Source organism: Vicugna pacos, chromosome 14 (genome assembly GCF_048564905.1).
Source record: "Vicugna pacos chromosome 14, VicPac4, whole genome shotgun sequence".
Lineage (NCBI taxonomy): Eukaryota > Metazoa > Chordata > Mammalia > Artiodactyla > Camelidae > Vicugna > Vicugna pacos.
The window spans coordinates 16,747,779-16,755,376 of record NC_133000.1 but is presented as its reverse complement, the minus strand read 5'-3'; the positions used below and the strand labels follow the sequence as shown (position 1 = coordinate 16,755,376).

The window sequence follows — 7,598 nt, the reverse complement described above, 5'->3', positions numbered from 1 at the left end:
GATCACAGATTCAGCAGGAGGAACACAAACATGGCTGAAACTTGATCAAATCAATATTCAGTGGGGTGTTCCTATTTGAATACATGTGAGGCATTAGCATTTGGTTGATGGTTTAATACTTTGTAAGAATGACCTTCACATCCCACTAGATACATAATTTCCAAAAATTAATTCCATTATATTAGGGCTGTTCATGTGGTAAACTGGCAGCTATCTCTGTGGTTTTTAAAAAGGGCATTTAAAAAATTGACTGCAATTCTTAGCCAGTAGATTTCACGAGTCATCAAGATTGGGAATGACTGGATAGCCTCTCGTGTTTTGGGTTTCCTTGTTCTTTACTTAGGCTGGGTTTTGTGCATTAGTTTCCCATTGACAACATTGTTATGGTTCTAAACAGTGTAGTTAGAAGTCCAAAGAGCTATTTAAATAAATTGGCTGAAATTTTATGTCATTAAAATCAGGACATCCCCAAACTGTCCCTATTGTATTTCTGATGAGAAGTTCAGACTTCTAAATATATATCATATTATGTGGTGTGTCAATGGGGAAAAAGTCAGGTAGGTTTTCTGGGGTTTTTCTTTGTTTGTTTCTTTTGCATTTAGTATTTTTGAATTGTCTCCTAATGATACTGTTTTATAATAACTTTGGATGTTTAGATGAATGGTTATATTCTGTTATTTCCACAAAGAAAGTGTAAGCTATTTTATTTATTTATTTATTTTTATTTTTAAATTTTTTTAAAATATGGAACGCTTCACGAATTTGCGTGTCATCCTTGCGCAGGGGCCATGCTAATCTTCTCTGTATCGTTCCAATTCTAGTATATGTGCTGCTGAAGCGAGCACTGTAAGCTATTTTAAAGCAAGTCAGATCCACTATGGTAATACTGTTGTCTTTTGCAACACAGATGTGGTCTACTTCTGTCTTATTAACTTGGCCTTCCACTGAAAGTGTCCTCACAGTATCTGTGTAGGTACATTGTCTTTAAACAGCCTCAGACTTTTGGGGATATCACCACTTAGAAACTTGATCTTCCTAAGCAGCAGTGAAGCACTGCTGTCTCTGCTCCTCCAGAGTTTCTTTAACATGTACAATTACACCATCCCATGCTGAGCATCAACAGAAAGCAAGATCAGGAGAGCATGGAATTTCAGGTTTGGAAGGGACTTTAAAGGTCATTTTTAAAAACTTTGTATTTTGAAATAATTATAGGTTTACAGGAAGTTGCATAAATAGTATAGAGAAGTCTAAGGTCATTTATGTTAATGACCCACCTTGCTGTGTAAGACATATCCATCTAGAACTGATCAAATTCTGTTCTGAAGATGAACCCGTCAGGAACTGAAGAATACAAGTGTGCAAATCAAAGGACCGATTTATTAACATGTAGAAAGACAGTGAAGGTAACACCAATGACCCAACAAATAAAATCCTCATCTGAAATTCCTTCCATTAGAGAACGCATAATGATGAAACTGGTACTTACAAATGGGGCTTCGTTAATTCCAGAGTTAGGACGGAAGAAGTGTTTACATAATCACCTGGGCTTTGAAGTCAGACCTAGTGTCCAATTCTGTCTTTATTACTTAATTAGCTATAAAATCCTGAGAAGATAACTGATCTCTTTGTGTCTTTGCTCCTCCTCTGTAGAATAGCAGTTATAGTAATGCTTTCCTCATATGATTGTCACAAAATTAAAATAGCTAATAAGCACTTGGCACTTGGCATGGTATCTGAGCAGGTGCTCAATATATGAAAGGTATTATCATTATTATTGATTTCATTTCACTTCTGAAAATACAAATACAGGCTCTTCTTTTTATTTGCAGCAGTTATATTCCATTCAGTCACTGTGAACGCTGAATTAACAAATACTGAACCATTGTCTTTCAATGAAATACAGGATTGTGTTCCTACAAACGTCTGATCACATTTTTGTCAGCTGATCAGTGCATAGCCTTGTTTTATGTGTGTTTCTGTTTAAAGACACATTATGTGTGTTAGATATTACATACAAGTGTTTGATAAACTTCCTTCAGACATGAGATATATTACTGTTGACTGTAAGTTCAATGCTGAATAATGTCTACATCATAGGATATAATATAGCATACGTAATAATTGTAATGTATAATAATATAAACTATAATATATACTATGTGTTTTAAATGTAATACTACAATTTATATTTAATTAACGTTGAACTCCTGGCCAACAGCTCTATAATCCATGCCTGAAGGAAGCTTTTCTAAGACATATCTTCACCATAATGCACATTCCAGACTTCTTGCTTTTAGGGACACCAGAGAACACTTCAGCAGTGTGCTTGGAGGCCATTTCAAACAGAAAATTCACCAAGAGAAAGCACAAAAATGTGAAAACCGTGGCACCGAATAACCTGTAAAAAGCACACTTACTTATACAATGAGAGCTGAGCTCAGCCAAGAACTTGAGCATTGGGGGAACTTTAAGTTTTCAGGACTCTGAACATGTGCATGTCTGCAAATGACTATGACAAAACTGAGAGTATCGATTTTGGGGTTATAAATAAATTTGAGTGAGTTGATGAGTCACAAATTGGAAATTTTCAGATAATAAGGATCAACTGCAGTACTTTTTGCCTACGTGAAGGATTCTTGTACTGAAGCCTGAAAATGTAAGTGTAAAGATCAGAGTGTAAAGTAAGGAGACCAGTTTTATGTCTTGTGGAATCAAGACCCACATTTCTGCTCTATTTCCTCCTCCTTCCACATGGGTTCTGCTTCGGACCCGTGCTGTTGGAGATCCCTGGATGATCAAACAGGGGCTCCCAGGCCTTTGGGCTCTTCCCCTTAGAGTTCTCTCCTCTCTGATGCACAGAGGAGAGCATCTCAGCCTGCAGGCTCTGACGTCCTATCCCCTGGGCGTGACAGCTGAGCCACTCACCAGGCATGTGACCTATAGGAAGTCGTGCATCCTCTCTGGCTGCAAGTTCCTCTTCTATAAAATTGTGATCGTGAAAGCATTTACCTAAAAGGATGTTGCAAAAATCAATGAGATCTTGTTTACCAAATACTCTACACCATGCCTAGCACGTAGTGTACCCTTATATATTTCTCTGCCTGGTAGGACTCCTTAAGCCTGCCTGCAAGTCATTTCCTCTGTGAACAGCTTGCAGATTCCCCTGGCACAGTGAATCACTGTTCGTCCATGCTTCGAACTCACTTTTGTCTGTAACAATTACTGTGGCACTTGAGAAAATTCATAGCTGACAAGCCTCCCTCTGTGTCAGCTCCCTGAGGGAGGAAACAGATCCTTTCAGTCTTTGTTTTCCTAGTGTCCGTCAGGGAGTGAGGCATGTAGTAGGTGCGCAGCAGTACTTGCCAAATCCTTGCTGAGTTACTAAATACACATATGTATAATTACAGCTCATGGAAACGAGTGGCTTGAATAATTGGAAGGAAAATGTTGGGCAGAATCTAAATAAGTATTAAGTATTCCATATCCCAACTCTCCAGAATAGGGTTTCTCAAAGTGTGGTTATGATCACCTGGGAAGTGTGTTGATTGCGTAGAATCCAAAAATCCACTCCAGATCTGCTGAATATGCATAATGCTTAACAAGCTTCCCAGGTGATTTTGACGACCATTGTGGTGGTTGCCCAAACTCTTCAAGATAATCTTCTGAAACCCTGGGATTCATTAGTCTGTAAATGCCTTAGGGAGGGGCAGGGACCCTGTGTGTTTTGCTCAATAGGATATTTTGTTATCTAGAACAAGGTATGATACATAGGAAAAACACAATAAAATAGTTGCTGGTTAAACAGGTAAATGAATTATGCAGGTAAAAAAACAAGTTCAGTGTCCTCACTAAGCACTATGGATTGTATAACTCAAGTGGGAGTCCCAGAGTTTGAAGGTTCTCAAACTTCTGTGTCGTTAACAATCATCTGGAAAGCCAATTTAAAAGGAATGCAAGATTCACTCTCTGGAGACTGAGTCAGTAAGTCTGGGGTGAGGAGGTTGGACCACATTTGACATGATTTTTAGCCTGATCAATTCTGAACATGATCAGTTTGTGAACCCCATGAAAGTGATCATTGCTACACACTTGGAAAAATACAGTATGTCATTCAAGAAGTGGTCTAATCGTTCAAGAAGTGTAAACAAGCCCGTGGTATGTGGTTTAGTGGTGGGATGTGCTGATGTCAATGCACAGAGGAGTTTCTATGTAATATTTCATGCTTGATCTAATCAAAACTGTAAACACATTGACCACAGGATACTGGGAGCTCTGTAGTGTTTTTCCGGTAAATACACAGCAACATGTATGTGTCCACGTTATGTTTAGAGTAACAAGTGTCATTTAAATTCTCTTCTCTTCTGGAACTTAATTCTCTTCCTGGAAGAGGAGGAAAAGGACAGGGTAAGTGTGGATCCCTCTCACCCTCTTGTCTACATGTGCTATTTAATGAGTGAAAAACCGTGTTGGCACCATGGCCTCTAAACATGTTTTCCTCTTCATTGGGTGTTATGATTGTTGCAATACTTTTAATTTCTGTTGGCTTTTCTCTTGTGAAATTCGTTTTTAGGTCCTTTACAAGTCTTCTTGTTCTGAATTATCTATTATGTCTTTATTATTAAAAGCTATCCCCCTCCCCCAGCTTCTCCACTTGCTACTTTACAACCTTTTGAAGGGGAAACAGCCTCTGGGATGCTTCCACGGGGTGAAACCAAAGGAGTTTCTAAGCTGACTGCAGTGAGGATGGGGAAGCAGAACAGCCAAATGAAGTTTTCTGCCTCTGGGCTACACTCACCACAGAGGAATTCACATGCACCTCTGCATTGATCTACAGCTTGAATGTACACACATTAAAAGAAAAAAAATCTCCCGGAAGCTCTTCTACTTGATGAATTAAAAAAGGTTAATTACATTTACAGCATTTCCTTGAGGTAAATAGGGCAAGCCACTGCATTTGGTTTACTGATTAGTGTTGTAGTAAATTGCTTCATTAGGGTTGTGCTGTAAATAATGATAATGTTTTATTGCATGATGTTCTAGCCTCCTCCTGGGCTATCATGACCATTATCCATCTGAGAGTCAAATGATCTAGTGAGATTGGTGTCAGGTGGCAGCAAGACGGTGGAAAAAGCCTGGAGTTGTAATTGGAACATTTGGATTCCAGCTCCTGCTTCACTATTTATCGGTGGGGTCAGCTTGACCAAGACTTAATTTCAGTGGCACTCAAATTTTTTGTTTGTTTTGTTTTAAACCACAGGGATAACAACTACTTTGCCTACCTCAGCACTGCTGAGGACCAAATGAGAGATGTTACAAGGGCTCATTTTAAAGAGAAAAATCATTAATAAATGGGAGCTACGCTTAGAGAAAACGTTACTATTTCTGTTATTTTGTTATTGTTCTGATAAAAAGATTGAGTCCAAAAACAATTGGCAACAAAAGTCACCAGCGCCTCAGGGGACAATATGACTTGATTCATGATCTAATTTTTTAAGCTACCTATTTGCTGAGAAGTTACAACTTTTTTTTTTCTGGATATATACCCATCAGTGAGTATTTGATATTTTGATTCTAGGTAAAATTTTCAATTAATGAGCAGAGATAATTTTTTAAAATGCCTATAAAAACTGCCTATAGGAGACCAAAGGAAAAGACACTTAGGGTTTTAAAATAAAGGAGTTTCATTTGCAAATGAAAACTCCAGGCTCTTTTTCTTAGATGTTTCTTATTAAAGGGGAAAAATAATTATTTAACATGTCCTTCACCCGGGCAAATGTGCTTTCGTCCAGCTTTAGTGAGACTGTGAATCCGGGGCCGCCATGCTTTCTGGAAGGGATTATCTATCTGGAGGGACTAAGATGTCTTACTCCTCTACTTTCTGCTACTCTTTTGTTTTATTTTGGTTTGGTTTGGTTTGGTTTTGAGAAGTCATTTGATTTGCTCGTTTGTTAGAAAAAGTCACACACGTTCATGGCACAAGTCTCAAAACTCAGCTAAGAAATGAGTGAAATAATTTCAGTGCCACTCAGTCCATTCCCTTAGTTTCTTTCGCTCAAAAGACAGCTGTTCTTGACTGGCTTTCCAGAGGTATTCCATGCCCGTATAAATGTGTCTGTGCTTTGCTGTCCTTTTTAGAAAATCACAAATGGTGGCAGAATACACACATCATAAAATGTACTTTAGATTTTTCCACTTAACAGTATTTTTCCATGTTTACCTTTCCTTTCTAGTTCAACTTTTTATTTTCCCTAAAGTTAACAATTGTCTTGATTTCATGTTTGCTTACTTTTCTGTGAACTTATTACTGATTCAGCCCAAAGGACTTGTTGGTTGTCTGAATGTGCTCTTGATCTATTCAGTCCATCAAATATCCCACTGATGTTGCCTCCTGCAGCCTTCTGATCTTTCCCTTTCTGAGCTGCTTGTCATCAGTACCTGGTACAAACTCTCCTCCTGGGATCTTCCTTCTCGTCATTCTGGGGATTTCATCGCCTCTCTTCTGTGTAGGAGTCCCTGTTTCCTACTTTTCTATTCTTCCTACTTCTTGGTTTGCTCCATCATTTTGGTGAAGTATAGTCTTCAGTACTCTCCAGAGAAGGAATGTATAGGATGTAGTTTTTTCTTAGGCCTTGAATGTCTGAAAATACCTTTATTCTGTGTTCATGTTTGATTGGTAGTTCAACTGAGAATTAAGGGGTTGGTATGCAGAAAGGAGCTAACATAGTAGGCCTGATAATGCTATCTTTAGAAAGGCCTGCTTGCTAGGGTGGCCCTTGGCTGGTGTCTGGGAGCTTGAACTGTAAACAGTCCCCTACAGTGACATAAATGTTTCCCCTAATGATAAGAGTGCTTTACCATGCCTTAGTTGTTTGTGCAAACAGTATGGTTTATGCTGAACACCTGCTTTCATTTTGCGAGTCTGGGATTTTGGCACATGCTAAGCAGAGGGTGCCTACATGACCAGTCTTCAGTGAAAAACTTGGGCATTGCATCTTTATTTTTTTATTTTTTTTAACATTTTTTATTGATTTATAATCATTTTACAATGTTGTGTCAAATTCCAGTGTTCAGCACAATTTTTCAGTCATTCATGGACATATACACACTCATTGTCACATTTTTTTCTCTGTGATTTATCATAACATTTTGTGTATATTTCCCTGTGCTATACAGTGTAATCTTGTTTATCTATTCTACAATTTTGAAATCCCAGTCTGTCCCTTCCCACCCTCTACCCCCTCCCCGGTAACCACAAGTCTGTATTCTCTGTCCATGAGTCTATTTCTGTCCTGTATTTATGCTTTGTTTTTGTTTGTTTGTTTGTTTTTGTTTTTTAGATTCCACATATGAGTGATCTCATATGGTATTTTTCTTTCTCTTTCTGGCTTACTTCACTTAGAATGACATTCTCTAGGAGCATCCATGTTGCTGCAAATGGCGTTATGTTGTCGGTTTTTATGGCTGAGTAGTATTCCATTGTATAAATATACCACCTCTTCTTTATCCAGTCACCTGTTGATGGACGTTTAGGCTGTTTCCATGTTTCGGCTATTGTAAATAGTGCTACTATGAACATTGGAGTGCAGGTGTCATCCTGA

General features: G+C 38.3%; 1 non-coding gene across 1 annotated transcript; it reads right to left on the bottom strand.

Annotated features, from left to right (window-relative positions):
• Positions 1–738: 738 nt before the first annotated feature.
• LOC140685587 (U6 spliceosomal RNA) lies at positions 739–845 on the bottom strand. The gene has a single exon (XR_012058851.1). It is a non-coding gene; the product is annotated as a U6 spliceosomal RNA (small nuclear RNA).
• Between the last annotated feature and the right edge of the window lie 6,753 nt (positions 846–7,598).